The sequence below is a fragment of the Dipodomys merriami genome, unplaced genomic scaffold (assembly GCF_024711535.1).
Source record: "Dipodomys merriami isolate MVZ:Mamm:240054 unplaced genomic scaffold, mDipMer1.0.p SCAF_484, whole genome shotgun sequence".
NCBI classification, from domain to species: domain Eukaryota; kingdom Metazoa; phylum Chordata; class Mammalia; order Rodentia; family Heteromyidae; genus Dipodomys; species Dipodomys merriami.
In genome coordinates, this window is record NW_027206051.1 from 419173 (window position 1) to 446857 (window position 27685).

Sequence of the window (27685 nt, forward strand, 5' to 3'; positions counted from 1 at the left end):
TCACTATTCATCAAACATATAAACAATATTCCAGTGTAAAGTTTGAAATTCAATGTGCATAGGTTTATTTGCAAGCAAAAATAAAACAAACAGAATTAGATTTCCAACGCCTGTAATTCTAGCTACTCAGGAGGATGAGATCTGAGGATCATGGTTTGAAGCCAGCCTGAACAAGAAAGTTGGTGTGATTATTATTTCCAATTAGTCACCAAAACCCTGGAGTGGAGCTATCAAGTGATAGAGCAGTAGCCTTGAGTACAAAAGTTCAGGGATAGTGTTCAGGCCCTGAGTTCAAGCCCAGAACCAATACATACATACACACACACACACACACACACACACACACACACACACACACACACACACACACACACACACACACACACACACAAAACCCATAGTCTGGGAATGTGGCTTAGTGGTAGAGTGCTTGCATGAAGTTCTGGGTTCAATTCCTCATTGAAGGCCAGAAGTGTTGCTGTGGCTCAAGTGGTAGAGTGTTATCCTTGAGTAATAGAAGCTCAGGGACATTGCACAGGACTTGAGTTCAAGAGTTAGGAGTTGCAAAAAACAATCCACAATTAGAAATATTTACAAAATAGATTGTTGAGCAAGAGATATAGAAAAATCTATCCCTTTGTGTGGGTTTGCTCCTGGAGAGGACCTAGCACCACAAAGCTCTTCCATTTTCAAAAAATGCATATCTGGCAAACTAACTACAGTTTAGCAGAATAAGTTCAAAATAATGATTCTATCATAAAATTGATTAACTGAATCAATATAAGGATACAGGCCTGCCTGGTATCATTCCCCATTGCACCTTTCACAGGAAAAAGATGTAGAGGTTTGGTTGTCACTGAGATGCTTGTTAAATTTGCTACAAAGTTAACAAGTACCATGCTCACAGGGAAACACAAAAATCTCCATTATGTAATGACACTATTAAATGGAATTTATATTACAATCCCATGACAGAGCAATGGCTGTGGCATGTTCACAACGTGTGCTGGGATCAGGGTTGATGTGTGTCTGTATTGAAAGGTGTATCATTAGACATGTAGAGAAATCACACCCAAAGGCCTTCTCTGTGGAAGTGCTGTCAATTATCATCCTGATTTTTTTTATCTTAACTCAGTATTGAAGGAAATGATTGAGATTGAAAAGATGGTTTATATCTTATTATATCTGCCAGGTACTGGATTTAGGGAAGTAAGGATAGGTGACTGATGAAGCAGATAAAATGTCTTGTTTTTATGTTGGACCATGTGGAAGTAAACATAGAAACCAAACAAGAGCTTCTACCCTAAGTGAATCACAATTTCTTATAGTTCAACTTGTTATTTTAGAAGAGAGTAAGTAGTGTGGAGAAAATGAAGACAGTGTGAGCAGAGAGACAGAAATTGGGGTTAGAGAAGTGTCTAGGGACAGGGTAGTAGGAGGTAAGGGAAGATTTCTCTGGGACGATTGCTTAGGTGCTGTGGAGGAAAATTGGTATAGAACAGAGTACTGCTACCTGTTCCAAGGGCAGGTGATCACAGAGGTTTTGAAAAGTTAAAAATATTTGTTATAGGAGGGTGCCAGCGGCTCAGGCCTGTATTCTAAGCTGCTCAGGAAGCTGCGATCTGAGGATCACAGTTCAAAGTGAGCCTAGGTAGGCAAATCCAAGAGACTCTTATCTCCAATTAACCCACAAGAAGTCAGAAGTGGAGCTGTGGTTCAAGTGGGAGATCACCAGATTTGAGAGAAGAATCCAAGCAAGAGTGCAAGGCTCTGAGTTCAAGTCTGAAAGCTAGCAAAAAATGTTGTCATAAATTCAAAATGCCAAATAGATGGCTTATGAATATAAGCATCAAAGATACGTCCATTAACTTTGATAGATGAAACCCATTGTTACAGGGTCCAGGAATATACTCCTGGTTCCATAGGTCCAGTCTAAGCATATATTTTCTTCTTTTTTATGTTGTTTTATTATAAAAATAGAATACAGAGGGACAGTTACATGAGTAAGGTAATGAATACATTTCCTATCGAACATTGTTTCCTCCTCCTTTGTTTTTCCTCTACCATACCTTCCCTCCCCACCTCCCCAGCTCCTTCCTTCCCCCTCCCAAGTTGAGTACACATTTTCTTTAGCTTTATATAGGAGGAAAAGGCAGTGGCAGGAGAGAAATGCATATTTTTTATGTTTTTGTAGTTTGGTTTTTTGTTCTACTCTTAGGTCTTGAACTCAGGGCCTGGATGTACTCCTTTAGCTTTTATAGTCAAGCTAGCACTCTACCACTTGTGCCACAGCTCCACTTTGGGCTTTTCAGGGCTACCTAATTGGAGATACATATCACTGACTTTCCTGCCTTGGCTGGCTTTGAATCAGGATCTTCAGATCTCAGCCTGCTGAGTAGCTAGGATTACAGGTGTGAGACACCAGCATCCAATAACAAATGCATAATTTTAAAATCCCAGTCACACACGTGTTCATGTGGTGAGAGTTGGAAGGCAGTACTCATAGAGAGCCAGGCAGTTCATCATCTCAGGATTTCTCAGCTGGAACCTGGATACAGTAAGTCATTGGTCTGGTAGGTGGATATAAAGTGGAAGCTGAGATGCCAAGCTTTTATACTGCTTTTGGTTAATCTCTGAGCCCAAATGATAGTGCCCCTCAGTCAAAGGGCCTTCGAACCTGTTACAATATTATGCTCAAAATGGCACAAAATATTAAGATTGGGGAACTCCAGGTTTCTTCTTGGTAGACGAAGTGAGACAAGTATTTGACTTGCTAAGGTTTTGGATAATCTACAATGCTTATTAGAGAATCTCAGAAATTGGACTTTATTTTAAGCAAAATGCAAATCCTACAAACGGAATATGGTTTATACTTTCAAAATTGATTATTACATAAAAATAGATTGGAAAGTAATTGGACGTATCTCCCAATTGAAGCTTTCAGAGTTTGCAGTGTGTGCTAAATTATCTAGACCAGTGGAAAATTGCTTTATAATGCTGGGTCCATATATAGTCTAAAAGTCTGAAACAATAGGACAGAGTAAAAAAATAATCACTGCCCTTTCTAAGACCTAAAATTACAACAGAGGAAATAAAAACAAAGCTATGGAACCCATAGCAAATGCTATAGAATTCAAAGTGAAATAGAAATCCAGGTATGGAATTATAAATGCATCCTATCTCACAGAAGTGGCACAGAGAGGAGTACACTGCACTAAGGCACAAACACCAAATTCTGGTTTGAGCCCCCGGTCTGCCATTTAAACCGCCTCATAGAATTGAACAATTTATTTTGCATCAATTTCTTTCTGGAAAATTTGTAGTTACACCAACCTCAAAGCATAATGTAACTATCACACAGGTTAATAATACATGGAAAAAGAACTAGAATAGCAGCTAGTATAAAAAGGGATAAATAAGTAATAAGATTTCAAAGTCTTTGTGATAACTTGATAGACTTGAAGTCATTAAAAATACATTAAGATGGACAGGTTCTGGTTCTCACACCTGTATTCCTAGCTATTCAATTTTTTTCAATTGATTCAGACTTATCCTGCTTGATTTCTTCTTGTGTAAGTTTTGACAGATATTTTGGAAGAAATTGGTCTATTACATTTAGATTATCAAATTTGTGGCATAGGTTTGTTCACAATATTCCTTTGTTATCTTTATTATACTTTAACATCATTGAAATTATCAGATATCTCTTTTATTTCTCATATTGTTAATTTATCTAATCCTCATCTTAAGTAATATCTTACTGATTTTCTTGATCTTTTCAAAGAATTACTTTTGAATTTATCATTGCAGGTTTCGGTGTATGGATTTTCTACAAGTTTCATTTATTTTTTCTGGGTGGTGGTAGTGGTATTAGAGATTGAACTCAGGAATTTTTCTAGTTAACTAAAATAGAAACTTGGTTTAATAACTTGAGGTCTACCTCCTACTGTATGCATTCAGTGCTAGAAGTTTCTTTCAAAGCACTGCTTCTGATGCATTTCAAAGTTTGAGATATATTTGTTCGTTTCTTTGTTTAGGTGACACTGGAGTTTGACTCAGGCCCTCACATTTGCTAGTCAGGTGTCATACTGCTGATCCATATCTCCAGTCTTTTTAGCATTGGTTATATACTTCTGAGATGTGTCTCACCTCCTTCCCATATGGATTTTCATCATTGCTGAGATGACTGGTGTATACCATCTTCATTCCATTAAATGAAGTTTTGAAGACTTTTGTTTTCCACCCTGGCTGGCCTGGAACATCAATCTGCCTAGTCTCAGCATTTCACATAGCTAAGACAACAGATATGTACCCTGGACACCTAGCAGTGTTTAATCTTTAAGTATCTTTCTATTATTAATTTATATTATGGATTTCAAGTTTAATTCTATTTGGTGCAAGAGCAGGTATTATATTATTTCTATTGTTTTCATTTATCTTCTTACCTGGAATTTTCTCTGTCTCAATGAAAGCTCATGTGTGACCTTTTTTTTTTTTCATGTGTGAACTTGAATACAATCCCTTCTAATGTAGATGTCAATTATATTTATCTGACTGATGAAGGATAATTTCATGGGTTCAGAATTCCAGGTTGGTGATTTTTGTTTTTAGTAGAGTTTAAGTATTTCACTTCATATTCTTACTTGTTTGGCTTCTAAAAATGAAATTCTTGTCTTTGTTCGTCCATAGAAAAATATATTATAATCTCTCTGTACAGTATTTTCACAATAAAAAAGTAAAAAAAGGAAAAACATATTATATAATCTATATCATGATTGGACTCTCTTACATGTATAAATTGATTATATATTTTAAATTATAGCTGTACGTATTATATGCGTATATAATATAAAGTTATAAACCTTGAGCCCCTTCTAATACTCAAAAACTTTCCTTTAGCAGTATTCTTTTTTATTTTTTATATTTTTGATGCTCCCCTCACCCCATAACAGTATTCTTTTAGTTTGTTTTTCTGTGTGCCGGAATTGAGACTTGAACTCGGGGCCTTGGATTCTCTCTCTATTTATTTGAGATTTGAGGCTAGCATGCTACCATTTGAGTCATACCTCTGGCTATTTGCTGGTTAATTGGAGATAAGATTTTCTGGTATTTTTCTGCCCAGTCTGACTTCTTTGACCTGCCATCCTAGGATCTCAGCCTCTTGAGTAGCTATAATTACAGGTATGAACCACTAGCAGTGTTACAATGTAGAAAATAGAAGCAGGTCCAGGGCAGTAGTCAGTAGTCAGCTGACTAACTTTGAGAATTCCATTTTCAGAGTTTAGGAATGCTTCCCATTTTCTTATTCTTATATTGAGCTATCAGTTCTTACTTTCATAAATGCACTTTAAGCAGATTTTGCAGGAGTAAGCTTCATTTTAAGATTCATATAGCTTATAAGTAGTGTAATGACTTTGTCCCCAGGGAAAATAAGGTATTTCAGACTCATTGTCATAGGAACCTCGTAATCCTCTAGAAAGTTCTGCTCTCATGGGGTCAAGGAAGGTTTCCCTCTGATTGTCATAGACATTAGGAAAGTGTCCAGGGACTTGTCATCACCTGTACTACAGTTCTGAAAGATGCTTAGACCTTTTGGCTATTTTTAATTTATAACCATGAACTATTACAGCATGCCACATATACCTGTTTTGTGAGGATTTTTTTCTTCTTTTAGGGGCCTTTATTGTTGTTTGCAGAATTCATTCTGGTAACTTGCTGTTACCAGAGTTTCTCCTGAAAGTGTAGCTCATACCTGACATTAATTTGGGGAAAGTTCTGTCATTATTATTTCAAATACTTTTTCTATTTCTTTTCCTTTACTCCTTATGATATTCCCATCATCCATATGTAACGTCTTTTGCAGTTATCCCATATTCCTTTGGTATCTTTTTTTTCATTCTTTGAAATGAAAAGGTATTTTAATATTTTAGGTTATACTATAAATATTTTGTAAAATGATAATTGTTTATTAATATATTTTATAAAAAATAATTCATACTTTCATACAATATAATTGACTATATTTTCATTCTTCCATATTTTCAGTTTTGAATTGTCTTGTTTGTGAAATCCTCTCTCTGAAGTTTTTTCTAGGTGAGTTCTATATTCTCAGATCCTTTTATTTTTTTCCTGTCCAGAGACTAACCTTAAATCATTTTCAACTTACTTAGACACTCATTAACCTGTGTGTCTAACAATTATGTTGCTTTCATCAATTTTAGGTGTATATGTATCAATCAGCAAGAGAACCAAAATATTCTCTCAATCTATGTGATGAATTCCTCTTCATTAACAAATGATTAAACAATTAAACAGCTTTGCTCAATGTTTCTATTAAAAATGTGCCATAAAAATTATTGCTACAGTACAATCACTATCAGTAAATAAATTATTCAATATGTGATTATCAGAGACTTCTGTAAAGTCAAACTAAATGAATTCCAACTCACATTCTCCTTAGTTAATCTCAAAATAGTCCTAGCCACTCTAGAAAGTATGACAGACCTGAAGTGGAACAGACTAGAAGGCGAAGAAATGAATACAAGAACCCACAGCTATCTGATAAAATGTATGGTGGAAAAAGACAGCCTCTTCAACAAATGGTGCTGGGAAAACCAAATGTCCATATATATGACCTCTCTCACACCTTAAATTAATATCAATTCAGAGTGGATCAAAAACCTCAATATAAGATTTAAAACTTTACTACAGGAAAGAGTAAACATTAGAATGTATTGACATAGGCAGAAACTCCCTAAATATAACTCCAGGAACTTAGAAAATAAAAAAGAGACTTGGCAAATAGGATTGTATCAAGCTAAAAAGCTTCTGCACAGCAAAGGACATGGTTATTTACCTAAAAATACAACCTGTAGAAGACCTCTAGCCAAAAAAGAAATGCAAATCAAAACAGAATCAAGATTCCATCTCATTCTAGACATAATGGCCATCATCAAGAATACAAACAGCAACAAATGCTGACAAGAATGGAGTAGGAGGGGAGAAGGAACCTTAATTGGTGGAAATATAAATTAGTACAACTTTGAACAACAGTTTAACAAAAGAATACTAAGGAGCTCAAATATGAGTGAGAGGGATGGGAAATAAGGAGAAGTGAGTAGACAAATAGAGGGATGAATGGTGGGCAAATATAGTCATAATATTCAATTTGCACATGTGGAAATGGAACTCAGACATATTAGAAAATAGGCAAGGAAATGGATAGGTGGAGGGGAGAATGATGCAAGCATTAACTGATCAAAATGCACTGTACATGTAAAGGGACACATTTAGTTGAAACTCCTACAACTATCTAAAAATAATTAAGAAGGGAAGAAAGCATGCCAAATGACACAGGAGATATTGGGTTAGAAAGATATACTAGTTCTATCCATTTGAATTTATATGTCTCAAAATGTATCAAAATTTTTGACTGGGTGACCACAGCTTGTTCCTCTTCCATGACTTGAAGGGCTCCCAAGAGGATAAGCTTAAACTTCATTAGCTTCATACAAACCTATCTCTGCAGATTTTTACTTGACCCTCAAAATTATCTATTAGCTTAGTGTTTTCAGAAGCCTGGGCAGCTCTGGGAAAATGTTTAGTGAATTAATGAAAGTGGTCAAATTTTAATCAACACAATGAGCAGGAAGTCCATCAGAGGTGTGGTAAAAATAATGTACAGAGGGGATTTTTAATACACTAAATCAAGCAGTATTATAGTGTCAATAGTGTGTTAAGTCCTGTGGGTTCTAAAACAGAATTCCTGGCTTCCTCTTCTAAAATATCCTCTGATCTTTCCCATGACTCAGTTTCCTCATCTGGAAAATAAAATAGTATATATAATTCTAGTGACTTTTCGTGTGTTAACTATAGGTATTAGTTAACACAATCATTTTTGTGAGAAGTAAAATTATTAATACCTGTAAAGCTTAAAATTTCATGCCAAGTGTTGTAGTGTGTGTGTGTGTGTGTGTGTGTGTGTGTGGGTGTGTGGGTGGGTGGGTGTGTGTGGGTGCGGTAAAATTGGGCTTGTTCACATGCTTGCTTGGTTTTTACTCAAGAATGGTGCTCTGCCACTTGAGCCATACCTTGCCTTCTAAGAGTTTCAATACAGAGTAAATATTTTAAAGGGTAACTATCTTTATTTTCAAACAGAACATTCCTTCCTTTGCACAAATATTTTAAGGAAAACAAAAATAAACTATAATTCTTAAAATTAAAATGAAATTGATACTTGGAGTGAATTAAGTGATCCATAAACTAAAGATAAAAAACTTGATAAGAGCTGGTGTATGGACAAAGTGGTAGAATGCCACCCTGAGTTCAAACCTCAGTCAAACAAAAAAATGAGTTAATTTTACATTGAACACGGTGGCATATATATAATCCTAGCTATTCTGGAGGTGGAGATAGGGAAGATTGCATTTTTTAATTGTGAAAGTACCATATAGAGAGGTTACAATTACATGAGCAAGGTAATGTACATTTCTTATCAAGCATTGTTGCTTCCTTCTTTGTTCCCATCCCTTCCCCCATATGCGCCCCCCCACCAAAGTTGTAAAGTTCGTTTTTTGACATAACGTCTTGCACATCTCATTGTTGCAATGGATCCACCTGTATCCTTATTTAAACAATTTGTTTATTCCCTTCCCCTCCACAAATTATACCAACATCAACTACAGTGAAAACAGTGGTTATACTGTGGGGGAGGGACATACATAGCAAGAAAGAAATCATCTTATAAATATGTTAGAAATAATCACAAGAAAGGGGCAGGGAAAGTGGCTCAGTGGTAGATCACTTGCTTGCATGCATGAGGCCCTAGGTTCAATTCCCCAGCACCACATAAACAAAAAGAAAAAAAGCCAGAAATGGTGCTGTGGTTCAAGTGATAGAGCGCTAACCTTGAGCTGAAGAGCTGAGGGACAGTACCAAGACCCAGAGTTCAGGCCCCACAACCAGACCCCCCCCTCAAAAAAAGAAAAAATCACAAGAAAGAAAAAAAAACATGAGTCCTTATCTTAGGGTTCATTTTGCCTAACATCAACTTATCTGACCGTTTCTGCTTGTCTCAGACATATACTAGTTATTGCAAATAAGGGAAACCATGGGACCTATGTTTCTTTGGGCCTGACTTACTTCACTTAATATAATTTGTACCAATCTTTCCATTTCCTAACAAATGGGGCAATGCCATTCTTTCTGATGGAAGCAGAGAATTTCATTGTGTATATATACCACATTTTCTTGATCCATTCATCTATGAAGGGGTATTTGGGTTGGTTCCATATCTTAGCTATGGTAAATAATGCTGCAATAAACGTAGTCGTGCTGGTAGCTTTAGTGTGGCCTTGTTTGTGATCATTTGGGTAAACGCCCAAAAGTGGTATTGCTGGGTCATAGGGGAGCTCTATATGGAGTCTTCTGAGGAACCTCCATACTACTTTTCAAAGTAGCTGATATGGAATAATAAAATACCCCGAATAGCAAACACGATCCTTAACAGAAAAAATAGTGCTGGAGGAATATCAATACCAAATTTCAAACTTTACTACAAAGCCATAGTAATGATACCAGCTTGGTACTGGCACAAGAACAGACTTCAGTACTAATGGGATAGAATTGAGAACCCAGAAATGAACACACAGACCTATAGCCATCTAATCTTCGATAAGGGAGCTAAAAAAAATAGAATGGAAGAAAGACAGCCTCTTCAGTAAATGGTGCTGGCAAAATTCGTTAATCACTTGTAGAAAACTAAAGCTAGATCCTTATATATCACCCTGTACCAGAATCAACTCCAAATGGATCAAAGACCTGGGTGTCAAAGCAGACACCCTGAAAACATTACAAGATAAAATAGGAGAAACCCTAGGTCTCCTTGGCACAGGCAGAAATTTTTGTAAAAGAGATCCAGAAACACAGCAAATCAAAGAAAGGTTGGACAATTGGGAGTGCATGAAATTGCAGAATTTCTGCAAGACAAAGGTCATAGCTGGCAAGATCAATAGGAAGTCCACTGATTGGGAGAAGATCTTCACTAGCCATACAACGGACAAGTGTCTCATATCTACAATATACCTGGAACTCAATTAAATCCCCCAACAACAAATCCTCAAAGAAACAACTGCCCAATAAATAAGTGGGCTAAAGAATGAAAGAGAAATTTCTCTGAAGAGGAAAGAAGGATGGCCAATGAAGAAATAAATGCTCAACCTCCCTAGCCATAAAAGAAATACAAATCAAAACAACATTGAGATTCCACCTCACCCCAGTTAGATTGGCTATAATTAAGAACTCTATTAACAACAGATGCTGAATGGGATGTGGACAGAAGGGAACCTTACTGCATTGTTGGTCGGAGTATAAACTTGCTCAACCACTTTGGAAAGTAGTATAGAAGATTGCATTTTGAAGCCAGCTTGGGTAAAATGTGAGTTTCCAGATCAACCAACAAGCAGGGATAATGGTACACATTATAATTTGAGCTATGAAGGATTAGTATGTAGAGGATTGTGATCCGAGGCTGGTCCCTGGCAACAACAGAAATGGATACCTAAACCTACATGCTCAACGTTATATTTTGCAAAATGTGGAAGAGAAGCCCTTTAAGGCATATGTGTGTGTGTGTTCTATCTGAATGTCAAGGGTTGAAGTGTTGAAGTAGCATGGAAAATAAAAACATGGACCTCTTCTTGTTGAACTGAGGAGCATAACGTAAATTCTTTTTTTTTTTGTCGGTCGTGGGGCTTGAACTCTGGGCCTGGGCGTTGTCCCTTAGCTCTTCAGCTCAAGTCGAGCGCTCTACCACTTGAGCTACAGCGCCACTTCCTAACGTAAATTCTTCTATGAACTCAGGAATGCATCTCGGCTGAATCCCAGCATTGAGATTTTGCAATAACAGACTTTCATCAATTTTTCCTGCTACTGGAAAAAAGATACTAAACGAAATATTAGTGCTTAAGTCTCAAACACCTCTCTTTCTCATCCACTTCAGAGTTTACATGATGGAGAATGATCAAGTTTTCCTCGGGGGACAATGCTCACCAATATGGGGCAGGATTTATCAGGCATGTGCTCACTAATATCTGAGAAAGTAAGATTGGAATAAAGGGGATATTTGGGGGTTTTCTCTTGGGTGGTATTTTTTGTTTGGTTTCGTTTGGTTTTTGCTAATCCTGGGGCATGAACTCAGGACTAGGGTCCTGTACTTGAACATTTCTGCTCAAGGCTAGTACTTTACCACTTAAGCCACAGCCCTATTTCTGGCTTTCTTTGGTGGTTAATTGGAGATAAATTTCTCAGGAAGTTTTCTTCCTGGCCTTTCAACTGCAATCCTCAGATCTCATCCTCAGCTAAGATAACATGTATGAGCCACCAGCAACCAGCTGGAATACTTGGATTTTCTTGCTTTTTTTGATCCTGTGGGGCAAGCCAGACAAAATATAACATTTTCTTTTACCAAATAAGAAAGAGAAACTTTTAAATCCAACTGTATGTGATCTGTTAGAATGAAGAGTTTTAAATTTTATAAAAACTTCATATTTTCATTGTGCTAATACACAGAATCTTCAAAATCCAGAAAATATTCATTCTGATTATTATTATTATTTTGTTGTCTCAAAAAGAAATTGAGGCATTCCTAAATGGTCGTGTTATTCTTTCCCATATTTTCTTCTAAAAGGTCTTTGATGTGCCTCTAAATGTTACTGGTTTCTGCAAGATAAAAGAAATTCCCTAGTACCACTTGAAATATAATGCTCTCCGTTAGAGTTTATGAGAAATTTCTACCTTCCGCATAAATTATCACTTCATTTAACTCTGTTAGTGTAAATTGTGTCTCTCTTAGGAGCCACAGATTTGCTAAACATTAGTCAAAGAAATAATAGAAGCCATTCTTATAGGAAATGATCAGTTAAAACAATACTTTTGTTTATGAGTATGTGTGTTGTGATTTGGAGTTTTTTCATAGAAGTCGTGGGGATGGAGCACAGGGTCTTGTGCACACTTCGCAAGAACACTACCACTGAGCTGCATCCCTAGCCCCTTGTGTGTGGTTTTGAAATCATGATGTCACAAGCCTGTAATAGAAATCAGTATAGCAATTCTGGGATTTGCCATGCATTTATGGAAACGCTGAGGAAAGATGAATTTTTAAAAGTTCCTGGATGTGGTTTTCATATCCTAACATTAGGGAAACATTGAGAAAGAACAAATATTAGTAGGTTTCTTGAGTGCTGAGAACAACCATTATCATTTGGGTTTTTTTTTTGTTCTTTTGTGCTACTACTGGGGCTTGAGCCCAAGTCCCTTAGCCCTTTTCACACAAGGCTGGCTCTCTACCATGTGAGTCACAGCCACAATTCTAGTTTATTTTGTATATAATTGGAGATAAAAGTCCTGACTGGATTAGCTGCAAACTGTAATCCTCAGGTCACAGCCTCCTGAGTAGCTAGGATTACAAGCATGAGCCACTCATGTTGAGCTGTCATTTTGGTTTTTATCAGCCCATGAAACACATCTTTAATACTAATTTTCATGTTTTGACATTTTAAACTGTGGTGAATTATAAATAACCAAATTTCCAATATATAAGTGTTTAAGTTACATTGCTCATATTCATAGTGTTGTGCAACCATCACCAGTATTTAAATTTTTTATTGCTTCAAACAGAAACTGTAGAGCACATGGGCAGCAAAGATGGTGCTGGGAGGGAGTAGAGTGGGCAGAGCCCAATTGACCTTCTGATCAGTTCCTAACCAGTCCGTGAAGGCTTAGGTGCATGATAGGGTATGACCTTGACAGTGATTGGTTCCTCTTCCTCCCTTGCCTTTTTGTCTTTAAAAAGGGCTGCTCTCTTTTAATAAATGAGTTTTCTACCTGCTGGATTTGGCTCCCTCCTGTGTCTGATTGTCTCCCGGGCTGAGGGAGGCTGGGGAACGGGCGAGCGCCGCACTTACCTTTCCTCAGACCCCGTCCGTCTTTCGTGGGACGGACAAAGACCCGACAGAAACTGTATCATCATTAATCAATAAATTGTCACTCATCTCTTCCTCCATCTAACTGTGGACAATCTCTAATCTGCTATCAGTTTCTGTTGTCTATTCTAGATATTTCTTATAAGTACAATCATACATGAGCTATGCTTTTGTGTCTGGTTTGAAATACTTAGTTTTATAATGTTTTTCAAGGTTGGTGCAGTCCATGTTACAGCATGGACAGAGTGTCATTTATTTCTTGTGGCACATTAATTTCCATACTATGAGATGCCATATTTTGTTTATTCATTCATCTATAAATGAACATTCGGAAGGTTTCTCTCCAGTATTTATAAATAAGGCTACAATGAACACTGGCATCCATGTAAGTTCTATTGTCCATTGTTTGTTTGTATCTTTACAAATAGAATTGTTGAGTCATATTGTAATTCTATGTTAGACTCTTTGAAGATTCACCAACTTTTTTTCTATGTGGTTGTAACATTCTACATTCTCATTACCTTAGCTGTGCCAAAAGAGTTCAACTCCTCCTCTTTTTTTCCTAGTCCTAGGGCTTGAACTCAGGGTCTGGGCACTCTTCCTGAGCTTCTTTTTCTCTACCACTTGAGCAACACCATCAGTTCCAGCTCTCTCAGTTTATGTGGTACTGAGGAATTGAACCCAGGGCTTCATGCATGCTAGGCAAGCACTCTACAACTAAGCCACATTCCCAGACCATTTTCTGTATTTTTTTTAAGTCACAGTCATTGTAGAAGGCATGAAGCAGTATCTTCCTGTGATTTGATGGCATTTTCCTAGCAACTTTGGGGTTGCTTAGTGGTGCTTTATCTCTCTGCTTTGAAGAAATGTTTGTTGAAGTTCCACAACTATTTGAAAGTGAATTTCCTTTTGTGTTACTTGATTGAGGAGTTCTTCATATATTCTCTGAGGTTAAAATCTATAATATATAGTTATTTTCTCACATTATTTAGGTTTTTTTTTTAACTTTCTTGGTAATGAAACTTGGTCTGTTTAAGAATAGTATCTAATTTTTTTCTTTGGATAAAAAGGGATACAAAAGTTCTTAAAATAATAATAACAGCCATAATTAAAAATGCCATGGGTTTTTCTCTCAGAGGTTCATTGTTCTTAGTGTATAATAGATTAATTAACCTCTTTTCTTGTGTGTGTAAATGAAAGCTGCTTTTAATTAGGACCTCTAGAGTTTTTCAGAGGTTAAAAATGATAAAATTTGATAAAACTAAGTATTTATTTCACTTATAGAACAACTTTCTCTCCTCAACCTGAGTAATTATTTATACTATACTATTGGAGTTAGCTAATATTAATTAGAGGAAGGACTTTTTATCAAAGGAAGGGATTGCATAAGTTGTGGGAATACATGATGTATTGAGGAATACTTACAGGCTTCTGATATATTTTAGAAAAAAATTAAATTTAAGAGAATCTTCATCAGGCTGGGAAGTTGGCTCAGGGGTAGAGTGCTTGCCTGGCATGCCTGAGGCCCTAGGTTCAATTCCTCAGCATCACATAAGCAAAAAGAAAAAAGCCAGAAGTGGCATTGTGGCTCAAGTAGTAGAACGCTAGCCTTGAGCTGAAGAGCTGAGGGACAGTGCCCAGGCCGAGTTCAGGCCCCACAACCAGACCCCCCCCCACAAAAAAAGAGTATCTTCATCATAGAATCTACAGAAGTTAAATGAGTCGTGAACAAAGTTGAAGTTTGCCCAAACGCACAGAGTACAGAGATGAGACCAAAGTGGGTAAGTACTACCTGGATCTCCTTACTGTGAAATATCCTCCACATATTAATGGGATAAATGGAATTTTTCCCAAGCACACACAATTCATACCCTCAAGATAGAAGCGATTCCATTCAAGTATAGGCTTTGGAGGAATTTAACATTCAACAATAATTTTAAGAGATTCTTGATTATAGTAGACAAAAAGGATTATATTGACCTTTCAGTCTCAAAGTTTTATCCCTATTAGAAAATCTTCAAAAAATGATTTTGTGACTTTGGAGAAAATAATTAACTATAAAGCTTCATAAATTATATTAGGAAAATAAGTTCATAAAATGAAGAGTTGATGCGGAGTTATGAAAGACTTCATACTATTTTTCAAAGTCTCTTGGAATCAAAATCTCTTCTCAGTGTATTGAGAAAGTAGAAATGTATCTAGTGTTAGAATCATGGATACCTAAAACATTGAGTCATCCCAAAATTCATTGTATCCCTGAAAAGTACATAGAGTTCTAGTATCTTAATGGCACTCTCATGTGGAACCCAACTATTTGTCTTGGCATTTAAAACTGGGGAAGTGTTTTCCAGGGAATGAACCTTTAAAATATTCTTTTCTAAATAAAACAAAGGAAAAATCTTTCTTAAATAATTCTTTAAAAGGATTCATCAGCTGCAGAGATCTGACCTTATGGGTATCCGGGATGTGCAGGTACAGCAATGCCTTTGTGGAAGGGCTCTGGGAATATGGAGCCACACTGAGCTCCTGGCTAGAATATGCTGCCAACTACAGGCAGAGCCCTGTGCAGTTAGGTGACCTATTGAAGTCCTCATTTATTTCTTTGTCATTGAAGGCAACTTTTTTTTGGGGGGGGGGCGTCCGGTCGTGGGGCCCTTCTGGGCCTGGGCACTGTCCCTCAGCTCTTCAGCTCAAGGCTAGCGCTCTACCACTTGAGCCACAGCGCCACTTTCGGCTTTTTTCCTTTTGCTTATGTGGTGCTGAGGAATCGAACTCAGGGCCTCAGGCATGCAAGGCAAGCGCTCTACCACCGAGCCACCTTCCCAGCCCATTGAAGGCAACTTTGAGATAGTGGTGCAGGCCCTGGAATCAGCAGGTATGGCTGCTCTGCAAATGCACTGCCCCTCATTCAGGGAAGACAGCTTGAGCCCTGGGTAGCTTCTGCAGGTGTTAGGCCTAGCCAGGACAGGTTAGCTGTGCAAGCTGGAAGTTGCCCACAATGTGCGGCTACATGCTGGCATGTGCAGCAGTTGTTAGCCCAGGTGGGATTCCCTCGTCTGACTTCACTCATCCTCCCCATTAAGGCCTTTGACACACCCTTCACTTCTGTCCCAACTTCTAAGCATGAAGACTGCCTCCTTGGCTCCATCTCCTGAGAGCTCAGTCACATGACTTACCTGATAGAGCTGAGTGTGGCCCTCTCCATGCTGACAGGGAAGATCCAGATTCTCCTAGGGTGAATCTCAGATACTGAAAGGAGGAGGGATGGGTCAAGCACTCTGGTCATTGGCTTCACAGGCTGTAGGGGCACTGAGTGATAGGTAGAAGAACAGCTTATTCACAAAGCCCCAAGCTCAATGCTCTCTGGAGCTGCACATAAGAGAGCACAAAAGAGAAATAAAGAAGTTGGAGGACCAGGAGTGATCCAGAATAGTGAGGGACCTCAGGGGACTGCTTCTAGTTAGAAAGAGACAATGTGTAAGGTAGGCATCAAAACCAGGCTTGCAATCCCAACACTCAGAAGCCTGAGGAAGAAGGAAAGTGAGTTCAAGTCCAGCATGGATAACATGGGGAGACTGCCTCAAAAAACAAGGTCTGGAGGTGTAGCTCAAATATTAGAGTACCAGCCAGTGAGCAAAAGCATCAGATACTGAGTTTGAATGGTGTCTTGGTCTTCAAAATAAGAAAAGAAAGAGAGAAAGAGACAGACAAAGAGAGAGAGAGAGAGAGAGAGAGAGAGAGAGAGAGAGAGAGAGAGAGAGAGAGAGAGAGAGGAAGAAAGAAAGAAAGAAAGAAAGAAAGAAAGAAAGAAAGAAAGAAAGAAAGAAAGAAAGAAAGAAAGAAAGAAAGAAAGATAGAAAAAAAAAAGAAAGAAAAAAGAAAGAAAGAAAAATGAGGGCTAAAATGTGCCTTGATGCTACAGTGTTTGACTAGCACATGAAAAACCCTGGCTGTAATCCCTAGCATAGATAGGAGGAAGAGTGGGGGAAAGCAAGAAGAGCAGGACAGAGAGGGAAAGGGGGAGGGGGAAGGGAGAGGGAGAGGTCTCTGTGAAAAGAACATGCTAACTAATGGGTCTAGAATGTTGCTTTATAAGGCAAAGCTAACTATAGTGACTCCTGTAGCTGTCTATTGTGGTGCAAAAAAGTTCCCAACACTGTGTGACTGGCATTATCTCAGGTCAGGTATAGAAATCTGGCTCAGCTGGGTGACATGAGGTTGTTGTCAGCTGACTGTGGGACTGCAGTGTCACCCTGGCCTTTCTGAGCAGATATTAACCCAAGATCATTCATGGGAATTGGGGGAATGCCTGGCCTCCTCCATAAGCAGGATTATCATAAGGTCTTAGCTAATAGTTTCACCCATTTGCAGTTATGATATCAAGAGGGGCATGCACAGACAGTGAGGGACTCAGTCAGAGACAGGGCCCAGCTGCCCCTTTGCTGATGCTTGCTGCCAACACTATCTAAATCAGAATTATTGGATTGTGGATATGGTGCCTCAGTTGGGGATGTCTGGCTTTCCCTTCCTGGCTCTATAGTAATGGATTCTTCTATTGTTAGAGTAATGGCTCTTTTTTCTTACTAATGCCTCATTTCCTCTGTAGCAAGCTCTCAGAGTGGATGTTCTCTCCAGGATCATGTACATAACTCCTTTCATATGAAAATGGTTGTTGATAAAATCTGCCATTTAGGTGAGATGAAGACAAAGGTTTCGTTGGTTCAGGTTAATTCTGAACCACACAGCAAGCCCAGCAGCTGTAGACTGTCTGAAAGCAAGGGAGCCAGCCTGCATCCCAGTGAACCATATTTATGGACACAGACATTTGCATTTCATGTAGCATCATGTGTCACAAACGATTTTCATAGACTGCATGCAGTCAGGTAAGAACAAGACTTGCCCTGCAAGGTGTAGTCTTTGTTCTCTGTGACAGACAAGCAGATGGATTGCTCACATCCATTGTTGCTCACATGGAACTCCCCTGATTAGTGCTGATTATTCCATGTTCTACAGCCCGTTCAGGACATGATTGAGAATGCTGGACCTGGCCAATTGTGCTCTGAACCATGTGGACATGAACTTCTTGGCAGACTGTATCCATGCTGCCCAGCTGGATGTGTTGCACCTCAGTAGACACAATCTGCTTCATTTATATCCCTCTACTTTCCTCAAGCTCCGGCAACAGGTTGCCCAGATAGTGCGGGTGTGGACCCCAGTGGAGTGTGCTATTACCCATAGCTATGTGGTCATGATGATCCTGGGCCTGTGTTCCTGCCTCTATCTCTAGGAGCTCAAGTTCCTTGCTAACCTGCTGTGAGCCTGCACCCTCAAGCGCCTCTTCTCTGCACTGTGTAAACTCCCTGAACTTCATTACATGGAGTTCCTGGTGCCTAAGAAATACTACCTGGAGAGTACCAGGATGAGCTGGCCATGTCCACATATGATCAGTAGAAATATGCTTGATTGCAGAAGAGCTGCATGCCATGCTACTATGGGCCAAGCAGGAAGACATCCCCACCTCCCACCACTTTTCTGGAGTTTTCACCCAATAGTTAATGAGACCAGCCATGAGCTTGGTGCTTTCTTGTTTCAAACTTTCAAAACTGCTTTACAAAACTTTCCCAGGGGCTGGGAAGGTGGCTCAGTGGTAGAGCGCTTGCCTTGCATGCTCGAGGGCCTGGGTTTGATTCCTCAGCACCACATAAACAAAAAGAAAACCCCGGAAGGGGCGCTGTGGCTTAAGTGGTAGAGTGCTAGCCTTGAGCTGAAGAGCTGAGGGACAGTGCCCAGGCCCAGAGTTCAGGCCCCACGACTGGACCCAAAAAAAAAAAAAAAGAGAAAACTTTCCCAGAACATTAAAACAAGTAGAGTAGGCCCTTGAATTGTGCTAAGGAAATGTCTTGCATTTCAACCAGCCCTGTTGCCCAGAGATCAATCCCTATATCAGATCCTAAGGCTAAGATGTAAGCAACTGTAGTTTCAATGAAAAACCTTTGTTAGAGAAAGCTGTAGATACACATGACAGACAATGTAGGAAGAAAACATGCCTTCTAAATGTGACATCGGAAGCCCTGGGGTTCAATTCTTTTTCCTTTTTTGTGCCAGTCCTGGGGCTTGAACTCAGGGCCTTTTCACTGCCCCTGAACTTCTTTTACTCAAGGCTAGCACTGTACCACTTGAGCCACAGCACCACTTCTGGTGTTTTCTGCTTATGTGTTGCTGAGGAATCGAACCCATGAATTCATGCATGCTAGGGAAGCATTCTATCACTGAGCCATATTCCCAGCCTCCTGGGATTCAATTATAGGACTAGGTGAAGCTGTTACAGCAGAGGTCCAGGCATTGTGGTAGAGTGTTCAATTGGACCTAGGGCAGCATGTGCTGGAAGCAGTAACAGGGAAAATTCAGATCACTTGTCACAGAATACAAATAAAAGGTAATGGGTACATTTCTTATCAAGCATTGTTGCCTCCCACTTTGTTTCCTCTTACCATCCCTAATAAGAAATGTACTCATTACCTTGCTCATGTACTCATGTAATTGTAACTTCTCTGTAAGGTATTTTCACAAATGCGTGTGTGTGTGTGTGTGTGTGTGTGTGTGTGTGTGTGTGTGTGTGTGTGTGTGTGTGTGTGTATAAATACAAATAAAAGAAGATCTCATAGAAAAACAAACAAGAGAAAAAGACTGAAAATGAAAAGTAAAATGGAAAGGGAACCCGACTTTTGGGCCTAGCAGAAACTCAGCAGATCTGGTAGGAATTGTTCTGCATGGTGTGGCAATATTTCCTGGAGAATGTTTGCAGGGAATAGAAGCAGGGCTGGTTTTTGGTTGTTACCAGTGGCTTTGTGCTTGTTTTGCTCTGCATCCAGCTCAGTGAAAGCCTGATTTGAGGGTATCTCATGATTAAGAGATGCTCCAGTATTTCTTAGTAAAATTCATATTCCATTTTCTGCTGAGCAGCTAGATTCATTTGACCACCAGCCTCTACCACTCCCAAGCCTCGTCCTTTGGTTCTACTAATCAGAGCCAGCCCTAGCTCTGGGAACAGGCATTAGAACTCTATTCTGTTACAGTAACATTCTTACCTGCCAGTGGCAGTCAACAGAGAGACCCAGTTCTCCTTTAGAGATGCCAGAGACCTTCTGCAGCTAGCTGAATCACAACTAGCTACCAACACTTTTCTGTTCAAGAGTTCCTATGACTCTAACAGAAGTCACATACTGGGGACTCTTTTCATTGCTCTCACTAAAACGCCACAGCACTGTATAACCTGATGTCCCCACATTCTGCTGCAGGAAAGGTAACAGGCTGGAATCTGTGCAATTTGGCTTGAAAAATTTGTTACAGTGAGTGAAAGATTGATTCCTGCCTAATTCCTCCAGCTCAAGCAAGACACCAGGTACAAGAAAACAAGCGTGGCCACATGCCTGTCAGCAGGCAGGTTCCAATCAGTGCCTGGCCAAGGATATAACACTTGGTCCCCAGGGGACAATAGCCCTTCATCCAGTGTAGAACATTCAACTTGTGGGCCTGGTCAAGGAAGTCTCCTTGTGGCCTAAGAGAGCATAAGCCACTTTTTATTTTCTGCTTCTTTGTGAAAACAAGCCCTATATAAGTCCATCCAAAATATAGTCCCTCAAACAACCTCCAAACCTGAAAGGTCTATGCACCTTGCTGGCAATAAACAGTCCCCACCTGTTGATCATTGAGTCTGGCCTATTCCTTTTCTGTTTTCCTCCATTTTCTTAACAGTGAGAATGCTGAAACAGGTATGTGGGTTCAGGAGACAATCATTCCCAGGTTGCCAATGGATGTTCATGGCTACTTCTAGATTTTAGGTCTGATCCTACTCTATTCTTACTTTGAGGTTACCTGAGATATCCTTAAAACAAATTCCCCTCATTAGTATCTAAGACAACTTAATCACTGTTATTTCAATTCTTACAGGGTCTGAGAATGAGTCCATCAAAGCGGGCTTAGAGATTAAAGAAGTTTGTTAGGTGTTACAGAAGTTGTCCTGCCAGGGACACAGTGTAGACTTGGGAGCTAACACTATGACCCTAAACATGAACACAGCCTAGGCTAATGAAGGCAAAAAACACAAGCAGGTACAAGCTGCAAAGTTCTATTAGTATGATAACATCAACTTTTTTTTCCAAACAAGGGACTTTTACAATGGCAATTTCCTGTTATTTCATTCCTCAGTTTCAAGCAAGAGATTATTGCATTCCTCAGTTCCCCATAAGAGGTTAATATTCTGACTCAGTGTCCTTGCTTGGTCTTGGGGTCTTTAATCCTAAGAGATCCTTACATTCCCCTTTCTTTTTGTAACTGAGTCAAATTCTTGACTCTTTTTCCTGACTCAGGAGGCTGTACTGGGCCTGAAGGGCCATCAGCTTGACAGTCCCAATTATTTTTTCTATAAGTGATATCAAAGACTTAACCACACAGGAACCAGTAATAACAAGTAGAAGAAATAGTATAATTGCTGGTGGCTAGGGATACTAGCCACCAGGCCAAAAGGCTTTGAACCCATACTAGATCTAGTTTAGCAGATGGATGCTGGTGGAGTCCTTCACACAGTTTACCTACAACCTTTATGTTTTCTTCTCCAGCCGTGATTCATTTACACAGTATCAGCACTCTTCCCTTAGAAAAACATAGGTTCCCTCTTTGGAAGCTGTGAGAAGGTCTAGTGCCGTATGATTCTGCAAGGCCACCCCCGCTAGAGAGTTCAGTTGTCTTTGTATGCATGCCAGAGACACTGAAGAGGCATGAGTATCCTCATCTACCCTCTCCTCAAATTCTTGAGCAAGTTTTAAACTATGTCTTACAGCACCTCCAGCAAAAGCTGCTCCTCCAACAGAGGTAACCAGACTCATCCCTAACATTATAGGAATAAAATCTGTCCTCTTGGTTAAGAGGTGGCATAACAATCTCTGAAAATTTTCACTTTTGGTATAAAGATTTAATTGGGGAACTGCTGTTATCAAAATCCAAGAGGCCAAGGTTGGATTAATGTATGACCATAGGCTTCCATTGCACCAGAACATAGTAGGAGAAGGGGTCTGACATCAAGATACCTGAAGCAGTTTGTCATATTCCACAAGTTGAGTTGGTTGGTAAAATTAAATTGCTACAATCAGGGACATTACAATAGCAGAAGTAAGAAAACTGTCCCCTTGTCTCTGATTTTAAACTGCCAGTGGTAGTTAACATCATTTAGAGCACAGAAGCATAAATGAAAAATTATGATGAGATGAGTCTTAGCTTGAGAGGCTTTTCAGGGTCCATCCATTTGTCTCTTCTGGTAGCAGGGCCACCTTAAGTGGTGAAGCGTGGATCCAGGACCAGATCCCATTCACCTTGACAGTGGTTGGAGCTGTTAGGATAGCAGTATAAGGTCCTTTCCACTGAGGATAGTTAGTTTTTTTTATGTCATATGACCCACACAGTGTCTCATGATCAGTAATTAGGGCCAACTACAGGGGCTGCCTGCAGGAGTGCCTGAAATTGGGAATGGAGTTCCTGTTGAACAGTCTGCAGTGCCTGTAAAGACTGGAGCAGTCATCTATGTCAACATTGCAGTTTTTAAGCGAGGATACAAGAAGGATGGTCTGCCAAACATCATTTCACAGGGCATAAACCCTTTGGAATAGACAATGCAATGGGAGCGCAAAAGGGCAAAGGGAAGGAGTCATTCAGTCATGGTAAATTTAAGAGAATCCCCTCTCACAACGAGTCTACCTGGCTGCTCTAATTAGCTAAACCAGCATCTAGATTGAAGTGGGCATATCCTTCCTCCCTACCATACAGATAAACATAAAGAATAGTTCCACATCAATTCACCCATCCTGACTCTATGTATATGAAAGCTAGTTTAATTTCATACCAACTTACTCATAAGCTTCATTTTTAAGACATACTCCTACCATTTGTTACATACTTAAACTTTCTGGGGTTTGTCTTCTTCCCCTTTTCACTGTGACAAACATTTTAAGACAATCCTTATTTTTATATCTTTTTTTTTTTTAATCCAGATGAGATTTTTTTTCAATTCCTTTCTAAGGCTTTCTTTACTACACTCTTTCTTTCCCTGAGTTTCTTTGTGGCTTTTGGGCCCATTTTGCTTCTTTGGCTTGAGGAACCAGGTTATCAGAACTGCCTCAAGGCATCCCTTGGGTGGAGAATTTTGTTAAATTTTTAATTCTAATAGCAGGGGTGAGTTTCATTCCTCCTACTACCTCCATTGATAAAGATCTCTCCTTTATAGCTATTGTTGGAAGCGGCCTTTTACCACACCCAAACCAAGCAAGGATTTGATTGTAGAGTGGATTTCTAGTTTCCTAATCCTTGAAGTGCCTGAGGCAAGCCAGTGATATCATCCTTGCCCTCAATATCTACTGTGGGAATAGAGAGAGTTACTGGATATCACTGAAATAATATACCACAGACTCAGTTTCAGCAGATCCAAAGCAGCTTTCCACTGGGAAGCAGTCAGAGGTGATGGAGTCAGGCAGGAGTCCAGTCCACTGTCACTATGGTCAACATGGTCAGGATGACAACATAGATTTCCTTCCAGATGACTATAAGGCCGTCCTTGAACTTTATCCAGAAGGGTGGGTAGAAGCAGCAGCAGGGTCCCACACTGACTCAAAAGGGTTATCACACATTTTTCTGGGCTGCAAATTTCTACTAAGACTGGTTAAGGATATGTGGCATAGGCTTGATAGGCGGGTGTCCAGCTGGTTTTTAAGGCAACATTTGAGGCAGTGGCCCAGGACAATTGACCAGGGTGACAACTTTTATTAACTAGATAGTTCTTTTAATAAGGCTTGTAACCATTTCCAAAATGTGCAGTCTCCACACTTACACACTGTTAGAACTATGTCCCATGCCTCTTCCTTTTCAGGTAAGGAAAAAATGATTTCTGACCCCTTTTTGTGGCCATCAGTACTTTAATACAAGAACACATACACAAAGACATTAGAGAGGGATATGATACAATTCAAATAACATCTGGAGCTTGAAAATATTGTGCAAATGTGAATGTCTTAGAATCAGTAAATGAGAGTGGTTATATAAGATGTTAATAGTATGTTCATAATAAAAAAGCAGTGAAGAAGTATGTGGGAACTCTCACTACTCTTTGCAACTCTTCTTTGAGTTTAAAATAATTTCAAAACAAGAAGGCTTTCAAGACAAGATATGGCTTAAGTATATCCATCCCATATTTTTTGGTTTTGTTTTTGAGAAAAGTGTTAAATCTTTAAAGAGGAAGCATTCACCCAAAGGGAGACAAAACATTCAAATCCAACTTTGACTCCCTAACCTGTGGCATATATCTCTGAATTTTTTATTTCCCTATAACTTCTCAAAGTACAAGATAGTTCTCAATTTGACACTTCGAGATTTGACTCATGGAGGTCGTTGGCACCAAAGGTGAGCAAGTAAGAAGCAACATTAGCCAGGCACCAGTGGTTCACACCTGTAAACCTAGCTACTGAGGAGGCTGATCTGAGGATCACGATTCAAAACCAACATGGGCAGGAAACTCCCTGCAATTCTTTTTTATTTTGGCGTGGGGGTCGGGTGGTGGGGCCTGAACTCTGGGCCTGGGTGCTGTCCCTCAGCTCTTCAGCTCAAGGCTAGCACTCTACCACTTGAGCCACAGCGCCACTTCTGGCTTTTTTTTTTCTGCTTATGTGGTGCTGAAGAATCGAACACAGGGCCTCAAGCATGCAAGGAGAGCTCTCTACCACTGAGCCACCTTCCCAGCCCTCCCTGTGATTCTTATCTCCAAATAATCACCAGAAAACCAAATAGAGTTCTCAACCTCAGCTGAAGAGCACAAGGACAACGCCCAATCCCAAAGTTCAAGCCCTACTACCACCAAAAAAAAAAAAAAAAAGAGAAACAACATTAAAGCTGTTTGTTTTTTGGGCTTTGTGTATAAGCTACACATCCCTCAATTGTGAAATCATACAGTTTGGCTTTCCTTACCATGCCTTTTTCTCATAATATTCTGCATAATCTCCACTTATTTATGATGCATTAGGCTTTGCAGCAATAAATAAGCCCCATGATGAAAGTACCTCATTCTGTTCACAGCTTTGTACCCAGTATTCAGGACAACACTTGATATTCACTGAAAAGAAAAGAGACCATTATAATAAGAGATAATGCCTCGATAAAAGACATAAGGTCTGGGGATATCAACTTCCCACCCCCGCCTCTACCTCGAGAGCCCTCAAACAAGCCCAGATGAGCTGGTTTCTAAGATGATGTCCAGGTCCAATAGGCACTTTGGGCAGGTGACGTCTCTCCTGGGGACAGAGCAGCCAAAGCTTTTGCAAAACTATTGCTGGAAACTTATTTTGGAACTCTTGTGACAAAAGAACACTGAGAATTGCTTTGATGTGCTGATGTTTTCATCAATTTCTTGGTACTTCAAAGACAAAATAGTCGAGAAGCCAGCAGCAACAGCTAGCTCTGCTCAAAGCTTCAGGGTAATCCGTTTGTATGACTCTTCTAGCTCCACTAGGATTAAGGTGCACTCCCATCCATAGATGGTGAATTTGCCAACACAATGCTACAAATGACCAGACTTCATTTCTTTAGACAGCCTAAGTAGTTTGTGTGTAAGTAATAGGTAGCTACCTCTTGCTGTCCCCTCCAATGTCCCTGGGAACATCAGCTTTTGATGTTACATTGGCAATATAGGAATTGTATACATGACCAAGGGTGGAGCCACAAAGAGGCACTCCAGCCCAGGAATGCTAGCTAGTAAATGGAGAGGCCTCATGGACGGAAGACCATATTCCAAGCAATTTCCAATCTATGACTCTTTCTCTAAGCTCTTTTGGGAGGTCTTCTTTTTCACTGTTGTCTTTTTCATTCATTCCATATTAGCTGCAGCTCTGAGTGCAGAGTCAAAATCCTGGCAGATGGGATTGGGCAGAAACCTGAGTTACTGCCCAAAGAGGTATTATGTCTCATTCTCCCTGGAGACAGAATGCATCTTCCAAGAAAGCTTGCTCAGCCTTTTGGAGAGGAGCACACATGAGCTGAATCCTGACAACAGGAGGAAGAAAACTTCAGAGGAGGTTTCAGGAGCCAGGGGGCAGAAAAGTCTTTTTTGTTTGTTTGTTTTATTATTAGTAAGTTTTATTGTGAAAACATTGTACAGAGGGGTTACAATTACATGAACAAGGTAATGAGTACATTTCTTATTAAGCATTGTTGCCTCCTTTTTTTCCCCTTACCATCCCTACCAGCCCAACACCCTCCCCCCCCCCCCGCTGAAAAGTCTTTACATTACAAGGGACAGTCACTTCCATAGGAAGTGTCTAAAGACTAGAAGTACCCTGTGGACAGTGTCAGCTGGCAAAGGCAGACTCAACCATCAGTTGATTTCATTCAGGCATAACATCCCAGTACTTGTAATATTCAGTTGTTGAAACTCAGGGGTTTGAGGACAACACAGGACTTACATCCAAGTTCACTGTAGAAAAAGCAACTGAAATGTGCTCTTTCCTAAGGTTGTAAACAAGTAGCCTTATTCAAACACCAAACAATAAAACCAGATTACATTATGTGTTTTCATGCGTATTTGTGTACATGCACAAGAGACCTGGGCCTGTACATGGTCCCTGAACTTTATTACTTAATGCTAGCGTGTTCTGTCACTTGAACCACAGCTCAACTTCTAGTAGTTAAGTGAAGGTAAGGTTCTCGTGGGCTTCACTCTTACTAAGCTGACTTTGACCCACAATCCTCAGATCTCAGACTCCTGAGTTGCTAGGAATACAGGCTTGAGCTATTGGAATCCAGGGGTTCTTTAAATGCCAGGAATGGGATGGATAGATGACTAGTTCCAAGGTAATGATGAGATTATGCATGTCTGGGTAGAAGGTGAGAAAAGGGAGAAAGGATATAAAAAGATTGGAGCTAGAATATGGCAGGGAGATGCCTCATGTGGTGAAGGCTTCGGTAGGGTCTAGTGGGATGAAATCACAGGCTTTGAGACTGTCAGTTTTGGCTGCCTCCATCTTGAAACCATGGACAGAATGGGTAAGCTTTCTATGGCTAGAAGCCCTTTGGGTGATGACACAAACCATAGGAGGTGTATGAAGATAAGAAGTCACCCAGGGGTGGCTCACATTTGTAATCCTAGCTACTTGGAAGGATGAGATCTGAGGATTGTGTTTCAAAGCCACCCTGGGCAGGAAAGTCTATAGCCTCTTATATTTAATTAACCAGCAAAAAATTGGAAGCAGAAGTGTGGCTAAAATGGGAGGCTGACAACCTTGAACAAAAACAGCTAAGGAAGAGCATGAGGCTTTCTGTTCAAACTTCAGTACTGGCACACAAAATAGAGCATAGATAGACAGACAGACAGACAGAAAGATAGATAGATAGATAGATAGATAGATAGATAGATAGATAGATAGATAGATAGATAGATAGATAGATAGATAGATAGATAGATAGATAGATAGATAGATAGATAGATAGATAGATAGATAGATAGATAGATAGATAGATAGATAGGTAGATAGACAGACAGACAGACAGACAGATAGATAGATAGATAGATAGATAGATAGATAGATAGATAGATAGATAGATAGATAGATAGATAGATAGATAGATAGATAGATAGATAGATAGATAGATAGATAGATGATTAGATAGATAGA

General features: G+C 39.6%; 1 pseudogene; it reads left to right on the top strand.

The window, feature by feature from the left end:
- LOC138809094 (leucine-rich repeat-containing protein 14B-like) overlaps positions 1-26049 on the top strand; it is an 82397-nt pseudogene extending 56348 nt beyond the window's left edge.
- The last annotated feature ends 1636 nt before the right edge of the window (positions 26050-27685 follow it).